This window comes from Hyperolius riggenbachi, chromosome 10 (assembly GCF_040937935.1).
Source record: "Hyperolius riggenbachi isolate aHypRig1 chromosome 10, aHypRig1.pri, whole genome shotgun sequence".
Taxonomy (NCBI): Eukaryota; Metazoa; Chordata; class Amphibia; order Anura; family Hyperoliidae; genus Hyperolius; species Hyperolius riggenbachi.
The window spans coordinates 74,129,620-74,152,505 of record NC_090655.1 but is presented as its reverse complement, the minus strand read 5'-3'; the positions used below and the strand labels follow the sequence as shown (position 1 = coordinate 74,152,505).

The 22,886-nt window shown below is 41.7% G+C and overlaps 1 protein-coding gene and 1 long non-coding RNA gene across 7 annotated transcripts in view; one reads left to right on the top strand and one right to left on the bottom strand.

The window, feature by feature from the left end:
- The window catches only part of HECTD2 (HECT domain E3 ubiquitin protein ligase 2), a 146,176-nt gene extending 142,863 nt beyond the window's left edge, over nt 1–3,313 (top strand). Inside the window, exon 22 of the mRNA XM_068255639.1 lies at nt 1,562–3,313. The gene's annotated coding sequence lies outside the window, so the exon portion shown is untranslated. The remainder of the gene's footprint in view (nt 1–1,561) is intronic.
- Nucleotides 1–22,886, bottom strand: part of LOC137534238 (uncharacterized) — a 372,799-nt gene that overhangs the window by 257,617 nt on the left and 92,296 nt on the right. The window lies entirely within an intron of this gene.

Sequence of the window (22,886 nt, the reverse complement as noted above, 5' to 3'; positions counted from 1 at the left end):
AGAAAGTCCCAGATAACTTGTTCTTAATGCTTGATATAACAGCGGATGATATCCTTTTCCAGAAAACCAAATATGCTCACCAGATAACCATGCCAATTGTGACAGTTGGCATACAGCGCAAGCGGCCCAGCCAGTAACCTCAATGGATCCTCCTGTGTATCTTCAGCCGTGTCCCAAACATGTGTGAGAAACAAGAGAGAAGCCTCTATGGCATAGTATGTTTAATCTCCTCACCACAAAGTGCTCAACAGACACGTTTTCATACACCGTGACCCAACACCTTTGCTCTCCTCTTCATACAGGCACTGCAACACATAGCCTCTTACCAGATAACATGGCTGACCAATAAGACCAGCGTAAGCGCTTTGGTGAAACCACCTTGTATCTGTTTTTGCAGTTCCAAAACTTTCCTCAGCCCTTTAAACTTTAAACAGAGACTAGCATAGCGTAATACCGTTTTTATTCCAGTTAAAATTGATTAAAAGTGCACTCACAAGATTCGTATTAAAATGCGCATATCACAAGGAACATCCACATGGTTCAGCGTCTTCCTCTGTGGCTAACTCCGCCCAGCGGAAGACGCTGAACCATGTGGATGTTCCTTGTGATATGCGCATTTTAATACGAATCTTGTGAGTGCACTTTTAATCAATTTTAACTGGAATAAAAACGGTATTACGCTATGCTAGTCTCTGTTTAAAGTTTAAAGGGCTGAGGAAAGTTTTAGAACTGCAAAAACAGATACAAGGTGGTTTCACCAAAGCGCTTACGCTGGTCTTATTGGTCAGCCATGTTATCTGGTAAGAGGCTATGTGTTGCAGTGCCTGTATGAAGAGGAGAGCAAAGGTGTTGGGTCACGGTGTATGAAAACGTGTCTGTTGAGCACTTTGTGGTGAGGAGATTAAACATACTATGCCATAGAGGCTTCTCTCTTGTTTCTCACACATGTTTGGGACACGGCTGAAGATACACAGGAGGATCCATTGAGGTTACTGGCTGGGCCGCTTGCGCTGTATGCCAACTGTCACAATTGGCATGGTTATCTGGTGAGCATATTTGGTTTTCTGGAAAAGGATATCATCCGCTGTTATATCAAGCATTAAGAACAAGTTATCTGGGACTTTGATTAATTTAGAGTTTTTTAAAATTTGGGACTTTTAAACTTGGACTTTTGCTGGTTTTAACAAAATGTACTAATGTTCTTTGGAATAAGGTTCTGAACCAATCCAATCTCTGAACACAACCTAGAGGCTGTGGAGAAAGGTTTGAGACGGTGTTTCAATTTAGGTCTTGCATACTAGGCCAACCAATATTGCAGGGTTACCATTTATTTTTGGATGTCTAGTGTTAGATTTTAACCAGTTAGAAGGCTTTTTATGGCATAATCATCTACCACAAGTCCTGTTGAGCGCTAACATCATTGTAATATAAAAGTTTTGATTCAGGGCTTACACTCCCTGCTGATTACAGCGCACCAGGTGGAGCAGGTATATTACTCCAAGAGGGATAACGACGTTTACAATACACCTGAGGAGCGCACTTTTCGTTTCCATAAAATCAGGTGCACTGCTGAATTTGACTGGTCCAATTCCAAGACACATACAGACTGAATTAAATTTGCATGCAAGCCAGATTTATTTTAACCTCAGTGACTCTCTCTAAGGGGCATATATTCCAGACAAATGGTGATAAATATCCAATACTCAACTATTAAAGATGCCAAAAAGTTTTTTCCCCTGGTGTCATATTTCCATGGCAACTGCTGCTATAGCGGCACAACTCAAGCAGCACACTTCAGTCATCAACTGAGTGAGAACCCATAATGTTATTGATTGTAGCATGAACTAGTTAGTCAATCACCCTGCAATGCAATAATAACAGTATGACTGAGGTGAGAGGGATATGGAGGCTGCCATATTTATTTCCTAGTAAACAATGCCAGTTGCCTGGCAGCCCTGCTGATCTTCTGACCGTGTCGGAATAAAAAAAAACCCTGGAACAAGCATATGGCTAATCCAGTTAAACCTGAGTTAGAGCACCTGATCTGCATATGCTTGTTCAGGGTCTATGACTAAAAGTATTAGAGACACAGGATCAAGAGGACAACCAGGCAACTGGTATTGTTTAGAAGGAAATAAATATGGTAGCCTTCTTATCACTCATTTCAGGTTCCCTTTAAAGGAAGCATCAGGGGAGTTTAAAAAAAACTCCCGGAATCCTCTCCATAGTAGCCACCGACCCAGCCAGATTGCGGCCTCTGCGCATGCACTAGTGTTGTGGACACATGCATGTGCAGAGGTTGCCAACCTGGCCGGTCGGTGGCTGCTGCGGAGGGGACCCTAGGAGAACGGCTTGACTGGAGCTGTGGCGAGGGACGCATAGCCGTCCAGGGGCTGGAGGAAGCCATGAGTAAGTAGATCTGATTTTTTTAAAAACTCCCTGTTTCCTTTAAGAGCACTATAGTGAATACAGATTTTCCTACAGAGAGCTTGGGTGAAAGATCAATGAGATGTAAATAATTGTGGCACGCACACAAAAGGTCATGCAAATATTATGCAACTTTCATCTACACCATCAAGTTCAGCATAAAGTTAATCTCATTGCCGCAGTTCAAGCTGCAAACAATTTGCATGCGAGCTGAAATTATTTGCATCTTATTGACCATCTCTAAGAGAGAGAAGAAGGAGAGAGTTACCATAAAAAATACATTTCTAATAGTTTGGAGATGACCAAATAGTGTTATTAATTGGGAAATAACTAATAATTCAGCTGCTGCCTTCTTTGGAAGCCTACTGCCACTTTCCACTGTTTGCATGGACTGATACAATGATCATGTGACTTTCTTCAGAGCCATAAGAAGGTCATGTGACTGTCACTGCAGACCTTGTTGTTGAGGAAGCTTGGTAAATGCCCTGTTTGTTGTACACTTGAGAAAATTCTCAAATTCTAAAAGATCATTTATGTAGAATGAATGTTAATTTTATTTTTAAAACCACATTTACAGTTTGATTCAATCTGCATCTGTTGTATTAATATAGGATTCCGCCTTCCTGTGTTGTATGGGTTTATAGGTAGAAAGAGGTTTGCAGCACTGAAAGTCTGAGTTGGACGTGAGGAAGACAGCAGTTGTTGCTTGTATTCCTACTATTGACAAAGCTTTATTGCCGACTTTGTTTAGAGTATTAAACATTGCCTTAGGATGTTTTTATTTATTAATGAGATGTTTTGTTTACTGTATGAATAATACCTCAAAAAATCCTGCTGTTTGCATAAGTTATAAATTCAACAAATGTTATGGATACATTTTATACTTTGTACGAGAAAAGTAATAAATTTGTCTGCACTTTGTTGTACTTGCTTAGAAGATTTGTTTTTTTGTGACGGACACACTAAACCCTCACTCCCGATATTGAACATAAGCATTTAAAAGGGTTTTCTACGTATAATAATAATAATAAAAAAAAATTATATATATATATATATATATATATATATATATATATATATATATATATATATATATATATATATATATATATATATATATATTTTATTTATTATTAATAATAATAATAATAATAATAATGGGAGAAGTGGCAGAATGGAAAAAAACTAACCTCTACAGATACATACCTGATGGCATAGTTCCATATAAACTCAATGACCTATAGTTCGGGATATTAGACTTGGATGGACTACTGATTGAGAAGTTGAGCAGCTGTATTCAATACCAAGCAGCGGAAGCCAAAGCAAATATAGTTTTGGGATGCACAAATTGGGAAATAAAATCTTAAAGAGGAACTGTAGTGAAAATAAATAAAATTGCTTTTTTTTTTTTTTTTTTTTTTAAATATTCATTTATGGATTTAGTAAGTGTTTGCCCATTGTAAAATCCTCTCCCTGAGGTGACATGTTTAGTTCTGCCAGGTGATCTATACAATAACACACCAGCACGCTGGTTTTAAAATTCAAGGTATACTGGTTCGCCTCCTCTTATTCAATAAGGAAAAAAAAAAAAAAAAAGTTTGGCACCCACAGTTTCCTACTGCAAAAGTATAGACTGGAATAGCAACCAGTATTTCTAATTAGTCCAACTATCAGCAAATAATAATCCACCATATAAACTTGTACAGTCTAATTTGCATCAAATACAATTCATAAGATCAGTGGTTTCTATCTGAGGCAGTTTCTCATCTTAAATTGCAATGCACCAATACTCAGTCCAAAACTTCTCAGCTTGCATCGAAAACATCCACAAGAGTCAGCCCCAGAGTGGACTCTTCAGATAGACAGCCTCCACCTCACTCCTGATGAGTCACGTATGATGAAACAGGTGAGGCAGAGCCTAGACGCAGAAGAGACCTGCATGGAAACACAGGAGGAGAGCAGAACAGACTGACCGAGCGCCCGGCGGTTCAAGCGCCTCCAGAGGCCGTAGGGGGACCGTATCTGCCAACCGGTAGCATAACTAGGAAGGGCCCGTGTAAAACTCTGTGCCCATGATTTTACAGAGGAATATGTAAGTGCAATGGAATGTTATTGTTTTAGTAAAAAGTGACAGTATTACATTACACTACATGAGGCCTTTTTATTAAGCATTGCTAATGGGGAGGAGAGTAGAACACAAAAAAAGGAAACCCTGAAGTGCCAAAGTGGTGGTAGTGGTGGTGGTGGGGGGGGGCGACCTGGGAACAGTCGCAAAGCTTTACTAGACCGGCCTGTAGGTCTTTCTACACGGTGAGTCGCTTCACTGGGGTGAGGAGGAGGCTGTCTACTACTACCTTGCAGTAGGGAACTGTGGGAGCCAACCTCTGACGGTTTTTTTGCTTCTTCACAGTAAAAGTGGTTAAGATGTAGAATATGCTATACACGTACTTTAAAGAGGAACTCCAGTGAAAATAATGTAATAAAAAAGTGCTTCATTTTTACAATAATTATGTATAAATGATTTAGTCCGTGTTTGCCCATTGTAAAATCTTTTAAATCCCTAAATTTACATTCTGACATTACATGGTGACATTTTTACTGTTGGCAGGTGATATAGCTGCTGCTTGTTTTTTTTGGCAGTTGGAAAAAGCTGTAAACAGCTATTTCCCACAATGCAGCAAAGTTCACAGACAGGAAACTGTCAAGAGTACGTACTTTTCTTGTGTGTGTGGGGGGGGGGGGGGGGGGGGGTTCACTACAATATCAGCCATACAACGCCCCCTGATGATCTGTTTGTGAAAAGGAATAGATTTCTCATGTAAAAGGGGGTATCAGCTACTGATTGGGATAAAGTTCAATTCTTGGTCCTGTTCCTGTTTAAGGACACCTCCAGTTAGAAGAATATGGAGGCTGCCATATTTCCTTTTAGACTGAGCAAATTGCTTGGCTGTCCTGCTGATCTTCTACCACTAATACTTTAAGCCATAGACCCTGACCAAGCATGCAGATCAGATATTTGACTGCGTTCGCCACATCCTTGTTTCAGGTGTGTAATTCAGACACTACTGATGCATGAAAGATCAGCAGGCCTACCAGGCAACTGATATTGTTTAACCACAAATGAAAAGGATGAGCACTGAAAGGTGAAAATCGCTCTTGTCCGTTAGGGTAAAAACCCCTTTGGGGTTAAGTGGTTAAAGGACCACTCACAAAAATCTTGAAATTTAAGATACATGTAAACACATACAGATAAGAAGTATTTTTCTTCCAAAGTAGAATGAGCCATAAATTACTTTTCTCCATTGTTGTCACTTCCAGTAAGCAGTAGAAATCTGACATTATCAACAGGTTTTGGGCTAGTCCATCTCTCTATAGGGCACATGTGTCAAACTCCAGGCCTGGAGGGCCAGATCCTTGCCAGTGTTTAAGATGGACTAAGAAAGAGAGGAATGTGTTCTACCTGATGGACCACACCTTTCCTGATTCAGACCCATCAATTCATTTGAGCTGTGTCAAAAATGTGTGAGGATCTCGGCCCTCGTAGGACCGGTTTGACATACCTGCTTTAGGGGATTCTTGGGATGGCCTTAAAATGGCCTTTATTTTTTTATAAAGACACTCCCTGAAAAAGATTTACAGGAAGTCACCGGTTAACAAACGGGATGGGGACTGTAGGTTCGTTCTTAACCTGAATCTGTTCTTAAGGCGGAACACTGTGCTACCTCTGTCCCCTGTACCTCCTCTGTGCCTCTGTACCTGCTTATACAAGTTTAAAAGCCATTTTTTCTTTGAATTTTTTTAAAATCAATTTTCACAAAAACTACAAGTCCAATTTAATCATTTTTTTTTTTAAATTATTCCCATGGAAACACAGAATCCATGTCCTTCGTATCAGCAGGTTGTTCCTAAGTTGGGCGTTCGTAAGTCAGGGACTACCTGTATACAAAGATGCTGGCCAGCCTCCGTGCTCGCTGCACACTTTTTTGGCAGTTGGACAGAGCAACTGCCATTTACTAAGTGCTTTTGAAAATTAAAGGATACCCGAAGTGACATGTGACATGATGAGATAGACATGTATGTACAGTGCCTAGCACACAAATAACTATGCTGTGTTCCCCTTTTTCTTTCTCTGCCTGAAAGAGTTAAATATCAGGTATGTAAGTGGCTGGCTCAGTCCTAAATCAGACAGGAAGTGACTACAGTGTGACCCTCACGTATAACAAATTCCTATAAAAGGGGAATTTCTTATCAGTGAGAGTCACACTACATAGAGATGGCCCAAACGGTTCACTGGCGAACTTCCGGGGTTCGCGATCACGGAGAACCGCAAACTTTTCCGGAAGTTTGATTCGCCCCCATAGTACATCATTAGGATCAACTTTGACCCTCTACATCACAGTCAGCAGGCACATTGTAGCCAATCAGGCTACACTCCCTCCTGGAGGCCCCCCCCCCTTATAAAATGCAGGCAGCGTCAGGCATTTTACTCACTCGTGTGACTGCAGTAATTAGAGAAGGGAGAGCTGCTGCAGCCTCTCATAGGGAAAGCTTAGTTAGGCTCTTGTAGGCTTCTTAGCTTTCTCCTTGCTGATTCTTATTGCTAAAAAATCACCCTAAAAGTATCCTTTAAGAAAACCCTGAGAGCCCCCAATGAGGAGATGGGCTAGTCCAAAACCTGTCGGTTCTGTCAGATTTCTACTACCTACTGTAAGTGACAGCAACATAGCGGAATTTTTGGCTCATTTTACTCTGGAAGTAATGTACTTCTTATTTGTATGGGTTTACATAGATTTTAAATTTTAAGATTTTTGTGACAGTGCTCCTTTAAAAATACATAAGTATGGCAGCTTCCATATCCCTCTCACTTCATGTGTCCTTTAAAAGGGTTGATGCTTTCTTTAACTCAGAGGGCATCCACAGCTATGATTAGTAGGTGTGGGAAGTGTAAAATAGTTTCTGACCTTTTGGCTTTCTTGGCTTTGAATTAAGGTGCGTTGGCTCAAAGGATTGAACTTTATTACAGGGTAGTAGAAATCTAACGGAAGCGACAGGTTTTGGACTAGTCCATCTCTTCATAAGGGATTCTCAGCAAGTCTTTTAAGATATTCCCTAAAACGGATTTAAACGATGCTGGCCAGCTTCCCTGCTCGCTACAAAGTTTTTTGGCAGTTGGATTTATTTTCAAATGCACTTAGTGAATACTAAGTGCTTTTGAAAATAAATAAATCCCTGAGAATCCCCCATGAAGAGATGGACTAGTCCAAAACCTGTTGCTTCTGTTAAATTTCTACTACTGTAAGTGATAGCAACAAAGGAGAAAAGTAATTTATGGCTCATTTTACTCTGGAAAAAAATGTACTTTTTATTTGTATATGTTTGCACATTTTTAAAATTTTACAATTGTTTGGCATAATGCCCCTTAAAAAAAAAAAAAAAAAAAAATTCTACCTAGATAACTATGCAACTACTGTATATATTTAACCAAAACTGTATCTAATCGCAAAGTATGATTGGGTTAATTTTTCAAAATGTCCTGTATGGGTTTAGAAAAAAAAAGTCAATTCCTTATAATGGCATTTTTATTTACTTTTTAAATCAGCCAAGTCGATTTTAAAAGGCATTAATCTCTGCAGTGTCCAGAACCTTAGTGCCCAATCTGTGGCTCTCAGAACACTATTGTACAGTCCCAAAACAGTTTGAGGAGTCTATGAAATTGAATTTGTTATGCAAAATAAATGACATAAAAACTTTTTTAAAGGTTTCATCCTCAGTGCACCTGAACTGCAAGTACTGCGTTGCATTAGGAAAACAAGGCTTGGCCAAGCACTACTCTGGAAAGGGAAGGTAACTGTGCACAGATGTGCCCGCCTCATTTTATTCAGAAGGAAAAAAAAAAAAAAAAAAAAATCAGGATTGTCAGTAGCACTTGGCCACCTGTCTTTGCACACAACCTGACATTTTTGAAAGTACTGGTTAACTGTCACTTTGGGCCCAATCAAGTTTCAGACTCTCTTCAGCCCCATCTACTGCAGCATCTAATCTCTATGATCCCTCCATCTGTGCAGGTAATAAATATCAGTAGAGGGCATCACAGGGATAACATTCTGCGACAGACATGGCTGAAGAGGGATCCCGGTGGCGTTGACAGGCGAGTCACATCTACAAGCATGCTTCACTCTACATATGCTTGGGCGATGGGGGCACAGTTGCACCCTCAGGGCTCTGTGTCTAGATGCTGGTGCCTCTTGAGCATGTCCCTGGGGAGGAACCTTGGTTAGCTGCACACCCATGTCGCAATGCTGCCACCAGGGCCGAATTTAGGCTAAGGCCACCTAGGCCATGGCCTAGGGCACCACAGGAGCAAGGGCACCAAAGCAACAGGCTAAACTGGTGCAAGCTTGCAAATGCTGCAATGCAGAGAGATCAGGTGAGTGCAGGTACTCTGCCGCTAGCTGCATGTGCCGCAGCCACCTTGCTCTCTGTGCACTCTTGCATTATGGCCAGCATCTATGGACTTTAGTACATACCAAGGAAATGAGCAGCGCTACTTAAAAACAGACTAGTGCCTACCTGCAAAAGAGTGCAAGCCCCACTTGTGGGGTCGAATACACACCGAGCATACACATGACCTGTCTACCACTAGAGGAGGATGTTGGTTTCCATTAACAGCTTGCATGCAACCTATTAAGTACTCGTCCCTCCCACTGCGAAGCTGTCAATCCCCCATGGGAGGGGCCTAACACTAACTAAATCCTAACCTATGTATATGCATAGCCTGGGTGCGGCTAATCAAATAAAATTGAAAATTGTGCAAAAAGGTGGATCAGCGCAACACCAGGCCGCCTCCGAATGGCCTCCATCAGAGATGCGCTGAGCCCCCCCCCCCCCCCAGGAACTACAAATGCACCTTGAACCCAAACAGAAGCTCTGCATATACACCAGGTTAGGATTTAGTTAGTGTTAGGCCCCTCCCATGGAGGATTGACTTCTTCGCAGTGGGAGGGACGAGTACTTAATAGGTTGCATGCAAGCTGTTAATGGAAACCAACATCCTCCTCTAGTGGTAGACAGGTCATGTGTATGCTCGGTGTGTATTCGACCCCACAAGTGGGGCTTGCACTCTTTTGCAGGTAGGCACTAGTCTGTTTTTAAGTAGCGCTGCTCATTTCCTTGCTATGTACTAATGTAATTCGTTTTTGGTCAGCTGCTCCCACTTAACAGCCATGCTTTTGGTGTATATGCAGAGCTTCTGTTTGGGTTCAAGGTGCGTTTGTAGTTCCTGGGGGGGGGGGGGGGCTCAGCGCATCTCTGATGGAGGCCATTCGGAGGCGGCCTGGTGTTGCGCTGATCCACCTTTTTGCGCAATTTGGCAGCATTGGAGATAGAAAGGAAGATGAAGCTTCTGCACTGGAGACAAGTGGAGAAATGAGTGACACTGACGGTTGCTGCAGTACGAAGGTGAGCTGGCTACCTATACTGAAAGGGGGGTGGGAAAAGGAGGGATTAAGTGAGTCATCTGGCTACCTATACTGGAGGAAAAGGGGGGAGGCGTCATCTGGCTACCTATACTGCACAGGAAGGAAGGGCAGAAGTGTCATCTCGCTACCTATACTGAAGGTGGAGGATGGCGACAGTGGAATTGGGCGGTAAAGAGCACAAATCCGGCCCTGGCTGCCACATTTTGGGTGCTGAAAAAGTCGGCTTATACTCAACTATATACCATAATAAAACTATAAACTATAAAAAAGGAAATTGGACTAGCAAAACTGGAAGCTGAAAAACAAGTTATAAGAACTATCTTCAGTCAAATGCAAATAAGTTTTACCAAAATTAAAAAGAAAAAAGACTGAAAATAAAAGTATTCTGAAAGGTTAAACAGGGATGTTAACCAACCAGGCGTTCTATTAAAATCGTCAGGGTGGCGGCGCAGGAATTTTTTTTTTAATTATTATTATTATTTTAAATCATGTAGCTAGCCTAGCGCTAGCTACATGCTAGCCGCTGTGCAGTGGCATCCCCCCCTCACCCCTTCCGATCGCCTCCGGCGATCAGAGCAAACAGGAAATCCCGTTCAGAACGGGATTTCCTGTTTGGCTTCCCCCGTCGCCATGGCAATGATCGGGATGACGTCATTCACGTCATGGCGTCAGAGGGAAACCTGATCCACCTCATTGGCCAGGCTGCTTAAGGGGTCTCGGGGGGGGAGCCTGTAACACGGTGGGTAGCGGCGCATCGACAGTGAGCGGCGGAAAGTGCTAGCTGCGGGTTTAAAAAGAAATAAATTGAAAATCGGCCCACCAGGGCCTGAGCAATCCACCACGGCGGTCATGGACGAGCTGAGCCACGGTGGTTAATAGTGGAAGATCGAATTAAAGCGGAGATACTAAATACATGATTTGCTTTTGTTTTACAGATGGGGCATTACAGTTCTTTTACATTCAGCATAATATTAATAATAATATACAAAATTATATAGTGCATATTAATAATCACATCTCTCATAATCAACATGGGTTTACAAAAGATCGGTCAAGTCTTGTCTGAGGCAAACACCACTACATAAAAGCTGATTAGGTTGGTATCTCAATATTGGGAAAAGCAATAGAATATATTTGGACTTCGTGGAGGCTTTTGATGCGGTTCCTTACAGTAGCCTGATGCAGAGGCTAAGGATGCAAGTAGAGGGGGGGGGAAATGTGTGTATGTGGATAAAGAACTGGCTAAGTGACAGAAGGCAAAAAGTAGTAAATGGGTTATGCTCAAAGGCCCTTAATTAAATCACTTTTTCTCCTAAGTTTTCTCCTAGGAGTTTTATTTTTCTTGCTTGCTGGGGGCTTAAAAGGCATTTTATTAAGTGTAAAAAATATCACCCAAGAGAAAACTTAGTAGAAAAAGTGTATTGAATGAGGGCCAAGATGAGAACCTCTTAGCAGTAGAGTGCTAAATAGCATTGGGTCTAATTTAAGTTTTCTTAAGTACATTTATTCATGACCTAGGAGGAGATGGAATGCAAAATAATTTTGTTATCACAGATGTTACAAAATTAACAGGATAGCGACATACTAAAAATAGCCTTCTTGACAGCATGGCTACATGAGCAAGCATATGGCAGATTACATTTAATGTCAACAAGATCAAGCATCTTGGATGTGTCAGTGGTTGAGATAGTCAAGGATATACAAATGGGCAGATCAAAATCGAAACGATGTGCATTTGATTGCCCCAATTCCACACTGCATAAAATGTACATGCAAGCTGAAATTATTAGCATCTCATTCACCCTCTCCAGTCAGTGTCATATCACTATATAATCTAAATAAACAATAAAGACTTAAATGTATAGACTTAAGGACTAAAGAAAAGCAGTTCGTAAGTTAAGCAATAAATAATCAATGCCAAGCAGCAGCAATTACAAAAAAAAACCAAAAACAAAACAAAAAAAAACCTTTAGATGCTGATAAATTACTCCAGATGTATAAATCCCTTGTGAAGCCTCAACATGTGGCAAATTCTACACTTTATATTTACAAGGGGCTTAGATATCAACAGCTGTTTTGCTTTTTTAGGTGCGAGGTGATACTTTGACCAATCAGGAAAATAGTTTCTACCCTTGTACATTCTCTTTCCTCTGGATTGAGGTGTAGTCAGGGTCAAGAGGTTGAACTTGATAGGCATGTCTTTTTTTCAACCTAGATAATGATGTCACTACAGGAAATGTACTTTGCCAAGTAGAATTGCTAAAGTGTTATCCTCTTAAAGTTTCAGAGGTGTTGCTAGGATTCCCAAATATCCAGGGCACCAAAGAAGGGGTAGATGTGCACCACTGAAGAGTGGATGTTGCCACAAAAGTTCCACCCAGATATTGGGAATGACAAGAGTATGTGTGAGCCTACAGTCATGTGAAAAAACTAGGACAACCCAGTAAAAATGTATTATATTATTATTATTTAGTATTTATATAGCGCCGACATATTACGCAGCGCTGTACAGTGTATATATATATATAAATATCTCGTCACTAACTGTCCCTCAAAGGAGCTCACAATCTAATCCCTACCATTGCCATATGTCTATATTATGTAGTGTGAGTACTGTAGTCTAGGGCCAATTTTTTTTTAGAGGGAGCCAATTAACTTATCTGTATGTTTTTGGAATGTGGGAGGAAACCGGAGTGCCCGGAGGAAACCCACGCAGACACGGAGAGAACATACAAACTCTTTGCAGATAGTGCCCTGGCTGGGATTCGAACCAGGGACCCAGCGCTGCAAGGCAAGAGAGCTAACCACTACGCCACAGTGCTCTCTGCAAAGGGTTAAGGTGGTCATACATCTCTTGACTCGGTGGGCACCAACCATCAAAATCAAGAATTATCGAATTGGATGAAAATTTGTGATGCCAAGAGCATCGAATCTTTATCGAGAAATATTCAGATATCGAAATCTAATCTTATTTTTATACTGTATATCTCTAGAAAAAGAGCGTGATTTGATTAATTTTGATTTACTAATTTAACAAAATATATCAACAAATTTGTATTTTAACTGAGGAAAAGTTAGGATAATTACCCCATAATAGCTAGCTACTGCCCTTTGGCAGTAAGACACTTCTTAGCCATGTACAGTGGGATGCAAAAGTTTAGGCAACCTTGTTAATCGTGATGATTTTCCTGTATAAATCATTGGTTGTTAACGGAAAAAAAAATGTCAGTTAAATATATCATATAGGAGACACACACAGTGATATTTGAGAAGTGAAATGAAGTTTATTGGATTTACAGAAAGTGCACAATTGTTCTTCTGGAATGCTGTGTTTCATTTACACTAAACACATCCAATGTTCTGGTGTCCAAATAATTCAGTTTTAGACTCATCTGCAGTGTTTTTTTTTAAATTGTTTGAATTCAGAATGGTGCTCTGAATTATTTACAATAGAACTTAAATCTTATGCATACGGACCACGGCAGGGGGAGTTTACTCACTCTTGTTGCCACCTCTGGCTGTTGCATTCCAGCTCTCCGATACTTCTTCCTTTCCGGAGAGCTGGAATGCAACGTTGTGAACAGCGGCCAGAGGCAGAGACAAGGGTGAATTCCCACAAATTAGTTCTGATGTGCACAAATTGCATCAATACTTTCTAGAGTGGTCAGTGGCTTGCCATAGCATGAGAACCGTTATGGGGGGGGGGGGGGGGTATTTTTCAGTACAATTTATGGCAATGCTGAAGAAAAACAAAAACAAAAAACAAAACATGAAGCTTTAATCTGGATTCGCTTTGCAGAGAGCACTGAAAGGGTTAAGGTGGTCATAAATCTCTTGACTCGGTGGGAACCAACCATCAAAATCAAGAATTATCGAATTGGATGAAAATTTGTGATGCCAAGAGCATCCATTTGGGCTCAAATCAGTCACATGTATTTATCGGACATGCTGCAAGATGTCGGGTCATTGTGGTTGATTGGGTGGATGGCGGTAATGCTAAGGGATATCGGGATAAGCGATGAACGCAACAAAACCCCCGGTGCTGCCCCCAGTGTATAATTGTGCCCCCCCGTATGTGCATTTATACATTACCAGTCTTATGTCACCCACCACACAGTGCCCATCTGTCATCCAGTTCTTTGTCTTCCATTTGTGTGCCGCTGGCGTATAGCGTGTGGCGCATGTGCAACGTCACACGTGCCTTTCACTAAACACTGGTGGCGCGTGAGGTGCAAATGGAAGAATCGAAAGATTGATGGGGACCACGTGGTGGGCGACATAACACAGGTAATATATAAATGCATATACGAGGGGCACATTTATACACTGGGCCAGCTGCGAGCTCGGACAATTCCTGACAGATTTCATGCTGAAATCGATTGGGAATCAACCTGCGATATACGGGCAACTGACAAATCTCGCTCAGCCAGATCTGGTTTATTGCTAGATGTATGGACACCTTTAAACCTCAGTGTTTCTGTATAAGGAGACAGCCAGCAGAGCTCTGCAGTCTCTATTCTCAGCTACTGATAAGCCAGTTTGATCTGCCTAAACAAAGACCACAGCAGCAGTGAATATTAACCATTTATAAGTGCAATGAAGGCTGTTCATTCTGTACTGTGCAACGGTTTGGGTCCACTAATCACAAGTGTAAACAAATGGAAAATACTCTGTTTATCTGAAAACCGAGTGTAAGCAGATTAGCCACATGATGGCAGTATATCATAAGATGTGTGATCTCACACTGCAAACACATTTTCATTTTCACAAACTACGGTAGATAATAAAAACTACATCCAGATTATCATCCGCTGGTGCACTGGCAATTGGTCCCACCTTCCAAACCCATCTCAAATGTTATCTTGGTTTACTTGTCAAAACTCCATTTAGATGTGCAGTAGTAGAATATTCTTCTCTATTGTGTTACCCAATAAAGTCTTACGGCTGCAGGACTAGCAGAATGGATACACAAATTGGGGCTAATGAACTAGTTAGACAATCCTTTTTTAATCCATTCCTGAACCACAAATCTAATGCACTAGGAACAAGAGTCTGTCACTGTCTGCACCAAAACTTCTCGCACTTGGAAACATCCTGGCAAGTGAGTTGCTGCATAAACTATTTTATTTAGTATTTACAGTATATAGCACTGACTTCTGCAGCGCTTTACACAATATATAATCATATCACTAGCTGTCCCTCAGTGAGGCTCACAATATATCCCTGTTATACTTATATGTCCCTTTGATAGTTTAAAGAGGAACTGTAGTGAAAATAACATAAATGGTTTATTTTTTTACAACATTAGTCAGTCAGTGTAAAATCATTCCTTTCCCTGATTTACTTTCTGAAATTTATCACAGGTGGCGACGTCTCCAGTCTTGTCAGGTGATCTCTGCGGGACAGGAGCTCTGCTAGCCCCAGAGATAACTGGATGTCCCCGGGCAGAGTCAGCTGTGGTGCCTCAATTGGGGGTATGCATCAATCAGGGGTGTACTGTGGTGCCGCTATGTGGGCATACTGGGTGCTGTGATGCCTTTATTGGGGCATGCAGGGAGCTGTGGTTCTTCTATGGGAGCATGCTGGGAGTTGTAGTGCCTCAGTGGGAGGCCTGTGGGAGCATGGGAGGGGGTCCACTAGAAGGTCAGGGCATGCTGTGGGGGGACTGCAAGACAATCTGGCAGCAGGTCAGCCCGCCCAGCAGAAAGCCAGACTACCCAGCACAGAAGCCAGGTAACTCTGCCTAGTTATGGTTAAGTAACACTGTCTATGTGATATGCTGCAATGTTATTTTTATTTTTCCAGTAATGGAGACAAACTTCATGCAGACGGTATCCTGGACCAGATTCAAATCAGGATCCCAGTGCTGCAAGGTGAGTGCTATCCACTAGGTCACTTGTGTTATGACAGATGTCAAATACTGTGGCCAGCAGTATGGTTTAAAGTACATTGTGCTCCTACTGTGTAAGTTGGAACAATAAAAAAAAAACATTTTTTTATTAGCTTTTAAACACAAAATAAAAAACTGTGGGATTCTAAAAACAAAATCCCTATAGGAGTAGGACAAAAGTTACAATCTTTATTGCACCAGTTTATTTTCAGTTTGGGCTGGTTTTAAACACGCATTAATGAGAAGATAAAGCTAACAGCATCTGTTGCAACCGCTTCAAATAAGACAAGTTTGATATGGGCCTCAATTAATAAAGCATTCCCGCATGCGGAAATGCTGAAAACAGCTCACTTTACCGACCACATAGCAAAATCAGTATTCATAAAGGCTTTTTCCGCATGAAAAGCCGACATTCGCGAGCAGAGTGATAAATCACCGCCTTGCGCTGTGATTATCTTAAGAAAAGTAACAAATGTCAATTCATAAAGATTAGAGGAAGCGGTATGCAGACGGGGATTACCGCTACCTCTGATGTGGCGAGAAGCGTGCGGAATACATTGCAGTGAATGGGACAGACCTCCCAAGCAGCTGCAGCAGAGAACACCGCACGGAGAGACTCCGCCTGCTTCTCTTGTTTCCGCATGCGTACCGACAGCCTAACGCCAGCCTACAGCGGAATATCTCCGCACTCCTATCACAACTAGAAACATTTTTATGAATGACCACCCAGAAGGCTGAAATACCGACAGCGGTGTTTCCCCGCTCGAATTTACCTTACCGACAGCACTTTTATGAATCGAGGCCAAGGTCTGCAAGACTATTCAGTTTTGCTAGACTCATGCAAAAATCTGCTGCTGATGAAAACAGAAGACCAAATTCCCTTAATAGGAAATATTTTGTCTACAGATCAAAACATTTTTCCTGGGTAAAAGAATGTATTGAAAACAGGAGGGTATCAGAGCCGGATTAAGGCTAAATGGGGCCCTAAGCAAAGTAACTGATTTGGGACCCCCATCATGTCGTAATAGAATCAGAAGATGCAGCTGCACAGCAACATGCCACACACACCGGGGCAGCCGAGCTACTGGTTGCTATGGGCAACAGCCCGCTTTCCTCTGTGGGTGCACAATGCAGAGTGAGAGATGAATGGCTGGGACATTTGCACTCAGGGGCTGGGGCACCCCTGTGAAGAGGGCACCAGATATCACAGCATCAGCGCTTTCCCCCTGCATCTCCAGCCTGGCAATAGCAGAAAGCTCTGGACACCGCCAAACCGGAAGCCGTTCCCCAGACAGAATTACATAACCACCCCCACCACAAAACAACCGGTTTCCTCCCAAACTAGACAGCCACCATGCAGCCTCCATCCCAGTGAATACGATAGTCCAGCAGAGAAGGCAGCCGCAGCGGGGGAGAATGACAGCACCAGATGACTCACATTCACCTATTGCGATCCAAGCAATAGAGGTCCCGTCATCCGGAGCCCATCTGTCTCCTCCAGAGTGCTGCCGCTCTGTTACTACTACTATTAATACTTCCTACTTCCTGTCTGATCTGAGAATCAGGAAGTTCAGAGCGAGCGGCTGCACTGTAGAAGAGACAGATGGGTTTCAGATGACGGGATCTCTATCGCTTGGATCATGGATAGGTGAGTGAGCGTTTGCCGTCTGCTGCTATCATTCTTGCTGCAGCTGTGGTTCTCTGTGGGAAGGGAGGGTGGAGTGGGCAGCGGCAGAGCGCATAGTAGCAGGAGGGGGACCTAGGAGGAGAGCCTGGCTCTGAAGACAATCAGCAGCGCACGGCATCATTTGACAAGACAAACAACATTTATATCACGCTTTTCTCCTGGCTGACTCAAAGTGCCAGAGCTGCAGCCACTAGGATGCGCCCTATAGGCAGTAGCAGTGTTAGAGACTTGCCTAAGGTCTCCTACTGAATAGGTGCTGGCTTACTGAACAGGCAGAGCCGAGATTCGAACCCTGGTCTCCTGTGTCAGAGGCAGAGCCCTTAAAGGGACTCCGAGCAGTGCCTGTGGGTATGCCTTTAAGCATACCCACAACTAATGAATTACATCCTCACACCTACCAACATGATGTTTGTAATGATATCCCCCTGGGTTCCTTATATTTCATTGCACTGTGCTGAATCGAGCTGCCGACTTTGGAGAAAAGTTGTCCTGTGGCCGCGATTTCGATCGCGAAAATAGCGAAAACTAAAAAAGTCATAGGGCGGCCGTTTATATATCATTGGTAAGAGGAGAAAGAGAGCTTTAAAATGATATGCATCTTTCCATAGTTACTGCACTGCTCAGAGTCCCTTTAACCATTATACCATCCAGCCACCGCTGACAGGATGGCGAGGGCTGTTTTATGTGCTGATGGGGCCCCTTTGACTCTGAATGAGGGCCCCAAGCGACTGCTTTTGTTGCCTGGTCGGTAATCCGGCCCTGGAGGGTATTTTCATCCTCATTTATATTTCATCAGTTTTAACTAATGGGAATCTCTGAAGACAGAGGAATTGAAGCTTTTCTGTTAAAGGAAAAAACTTAAGTCAAAAATAAAAAAAAATGATATTTACTCCCCGCCGGCGGCTACTTCCGGGTTCGGCGACAGCCGCCGACAGGCTGGGAACGCGGCTGATTTTCCACGTTCCCAGCCGCTATATCACCCTCTATGCTGCTATAGTGTATAACATATACGCTATGGCAGCATAGAGGGTGATATAGCGGCTGGGAGCGCGGAAAATCAGCCGCGTTCCCAACCTGTCAGGCTGTCGCAGAACCTGGAAGTAGCCGCTGGTGGGGACAGGACGATCGGAGCGGGGCTGCGAGGGCACCATCCAGCTTCGGGGGGCTGAGGGATGCCCCGGGTGAGTAAATATCATTTTTTATTTTTGACTTAAGTTTTCCTTTTAGGCTACTTGCACACCAAGATGTTGCGTTAGGTGCTACGTTAAGGTCGCATAACGTGCCCCTAACGCAACGCATGGTGGTGCGGGAGAGGACGGTAGAGTGAGCCGCGTTAGGCGGCTCTATCCGTATAAGGTCTCCCAGATTGGCGCTGATTGGCCGGCGGTACCACGTGATGCGGAGTGAGATACTCCACATCACGTGGTCCCGCCGGCCAATCAGCGGCCGCCAGTGCAGTGAATATTAAGTAGCCATGTGCGCGGCTACTGTAGCTGCATCTCCCCGCCTCCTCTCCGCCCCCCACTGAGCATGTGCAAACAGTCTAACGCGGCTTAAGCCGCTGTAACACCGTAGCATGCTGCACTTTCGGGCAGAACGTGCAGCGTTACATGTAACGCAACGTGGGCAGTGTGAACAGCCCACTTGTGTTACATTGCTGTGCGTTGGGGGAGCGTTACGTCTTAGTGTATAAGCAACCTAAGACTAACCAGAGCTACCGCACTCCTGCACAATAAGCAATGATTTTCAGAAGCAAAGTTCCCTTCATCAGGTATATAGTGAAGGCTCTCTCCTGATGTGCTGAATAGGGATGATCAATGAGATGCAAATACTTCCAAATATATGCACTTTTTTATGCAAATATATTCAGCTTGAAAATGGACCAATCAGTTTAAACCCAGGTTTAAATTTATTGATCCATTTTCAAGCTGCATATATTTGCATAAAAAGTGCATACATTTGCATAAACTCAGAGGAATTTTCATATCTCTGATCATCGCTAGTGCTGAACAGTTATAGCACAGCTGGAGGGGCCATGGGGCTGCACTATGTATACACCTAATAAATTGGGCTTTGTATATGAAAAGCATTGGATCTTGTACTGATTATGTGAGATTGTAATCACTTCCTCTCCAGGCAGAGAGTGAAGAAATCTCTACAACAGTGAAACACAGAAAGAGAGAGATAGATAGACAGATAGATAGATAGATAGATAGATAGATAGATAGATAGATAGATAGTTAGGATACTGTACATGCAACCAATTTCAGCCCAAAATTGGTCACATTGTGGATTAGGCATGCTCTTGGCAGCACCGATTTTCATGCGATTCGATTTCAAATTATCGAACTGGATGGTCAATCAGCTGCCAAGTCAAGTAAACTATTGGAATGTTTACAAGTGATCACACTATGCAAGCCTTTACTTTCAAATATGTGTCCTTCTCTGCATTCAGGTAATGATCACCGCAAAGGTTGTGAAATTTGGACAAAAGAAAAAAAAAAAAAATTAAAGCTAAACTTCAGTTAACCACTTCCCCTCCCTCTGCACGAGTATCCACATGCCTGCTTTACCTTGCAGGGACGTAGATACTCCTCCCTTGCCGCCGTGCACTCCCGATCCCTCCCGCGCTTGTTACCGCCACTGATCGGTAGATTGGGAGGGGGGGTGAATGAATGGGAATTCAGTTCCCATTCATTAATCCAAGTCCCGGAGTGAAAGAGCACCGTCGATCAATGAGATGCCGCGTCATTCACAAAAGCCGATATTTACACGTACATGCATTGCTTCCTGTTTAGCGTACTAATAGTACGCAACAGAAATGAATGGATGAGGACATCTTGTGGCCAAATAGTAAAAATTTATTAAATTAAAATTGTATATGTATGGCAAGAGGGTGTACTACTGTTATTTTTTTAAATCATGGGCTTGTAAATAGTGATGGACGGAAATTTAAAAAAAAAATGCACCTTTATTTCCAAATAAAAATATTGGTGCCATACATTGTACTAGGGAAATATTTTAAACGTTGCAATAACCAGGACAGATGGACAAATACAATGTGTGGGTTTTAATTGCAGTAGCATGTATTATTTTAAAACTATAATGGCCGAAAACAGATATAATTTTTTTTCTTATTATTCCTATTAAAATGCAGTTAGAATAAAATAATTCTTAGCAAAAAATATCCTCTAAAGAAAGCCTAATTGGTGGCGAAAAAGAAAAAAATAAAATAAATTGTTTTGTTGTGATTAGTAATATAGTTATAGGCAAATTAATGTAAGGAGCGCTATTGCTCTGGTGTTTAAAGAGGAACTGTCGCAAAAATCTTCAAATTTTAAAAACACATAAGAAGTACATTTCTTCCAGTCTTCCAGAGTAAAATTAACCATACATTAATTTTCTCCTATGTTGCTGTCACTACAATAAGTAGTAGAAATCTGACATTACCGAAAGGTTTTGGGTTAATCCATCTCGACATGGGGGATTCTCAGCATGGCCTTTATTCTTTATAAAGACATTCCCTGAAAATAATTAATACAAAGATGCTGGCCAGCCTCGCTGCTTGCTGCACACTCCTTTGGTAGTTGAACGGAGCAACTGCTATTCACTAAGTGCTTTTATAAATCAAGAAAACTCTGATAACCCCCCCATAAGAAGATGTCGGTAATGTCAGATTTCTACTACCTACTGTGAGTGACAGCAACATAGGAGAAAAGTAATTTATGGCTCATTTAACTCCGGAAGAAACATACTTCTTATTTGTATATGTTAACATGCATTTTAAAATGTTAAGATTTTCGCGACAGAGGTCCTTTAAGGAGAAAAACCCTTGGAGGTAAAGTGGTCAAACAGTGTTTTGTTAATTCCTCATCTATTATTATTGACCCACTGCTTCTCTATCTCCTCTCATAACCTTATGAAGCAATGCATTTGGATATTTCTCAGTGTTTGAGTCAAATGATTAAAACTGGGCATTGTTTTTCTTTTGCACATTTAGTACTAAAATTACCTTTTTTTTAATTTTAGCTTTATTTTTATCTTATGCATTATCTAAATCATGAAGCCTATAAAAAAAAAAAAAAAAACCATTGCGTATCTCACATATGTTCAAAGTGAATACATTGGTAGTTAAATCGGAAACAGTAAATTCGGGCGCCTGAGGCTAGTGGACAAATCGGGCGCCGCCATTCACTCCTATAATAAATATCGTTTAATGGGCGCCCGATAGGAAAAAAGGGCGCCGGAGAAAACTAACGTTTTAAAAGCGGCGCCCGGAGACTTAATGTTTTATTACTGTTTCTCATGATTACACATTATTTAATGATTTATACATTTTGAAATATTATTTTTAAACGAAAAACAGTACAATATTTTTTCCCAAACATTATTTTTAAACGAAAAACAGTACCTTTTTTTTTTTTTTTTTTTTTTTTTTTTACATTATTTTTAAACGAAAAAACCAACAGGGGGGTCTTAGGTTTAGGCACCAACAGGGGGTTTTAGGTTTAGGCACCAACAGGGGGGTCTTAGGTTTAGGCACCAACAGGGGGGTCTTAGGTTTAGGCACTAACAGGGGGGTCTTAGGTTTAGGCACCAACAGGGGGGGTCTTAGGTTTAGGCACTAACAGGGGGGTCTAGGGGTTAGGGGTAGGTACAGGGAGGGTTACTTAGTAATTTTTTTTTTAAACGTTATTATACGTTTCACTATTTAAACGAAAGATTAACGTTTTTACAATTGCCGATTTAATGCACATTATTTAATGATTTATAACTTTAAAAACCATTAATTTTAAACGAAATACAGTACAATACATTTTTAAACGTTATCCATGCTTATCGTTAAAAACCCGGCGCCCTTTTTTCCCAGCGCCCCTTTTTAACGTACGCAGTTAAATCTCCCTACATCCACATCAAACAAAAGATGTGTGTAGAACGTAGGCTAGTTGGATTTTTTTGGGCAGAGATAGATGTATATAGAATTAGGTAAAAGGGGAAATTATAGATTTAGGTAATGAATCGGGTCATTTGATCACAGTTAATAAGTATAAACTTTATTCACAAAAGACAACATAAAAAAAAAACTGAGCAAGTAACATCACATTTAGCCATAAATAGGGTTTGTGTTACATAGGGTACATAACACATATCCAGTTCCTGGTACATAGTACAGGAGAAAATAGGGCAAGTCTCGTTATTCATGGAGTACATCAGTAAATGCCATGGTGGACTGAGAGGGATGTGCCCGTATAGATAGTATAATAACAATTAAAACTTTTTTTTAGTCAAGATTAAAGAGTAACTGTTGGACTGCTGTTGGATGCTAACCAGGCAATCCAAAAGTTAAAAATCACTTATTTTTCTTCTCCATAAAACATCATTCCCCAGTTTCTCTGGCTCTTAT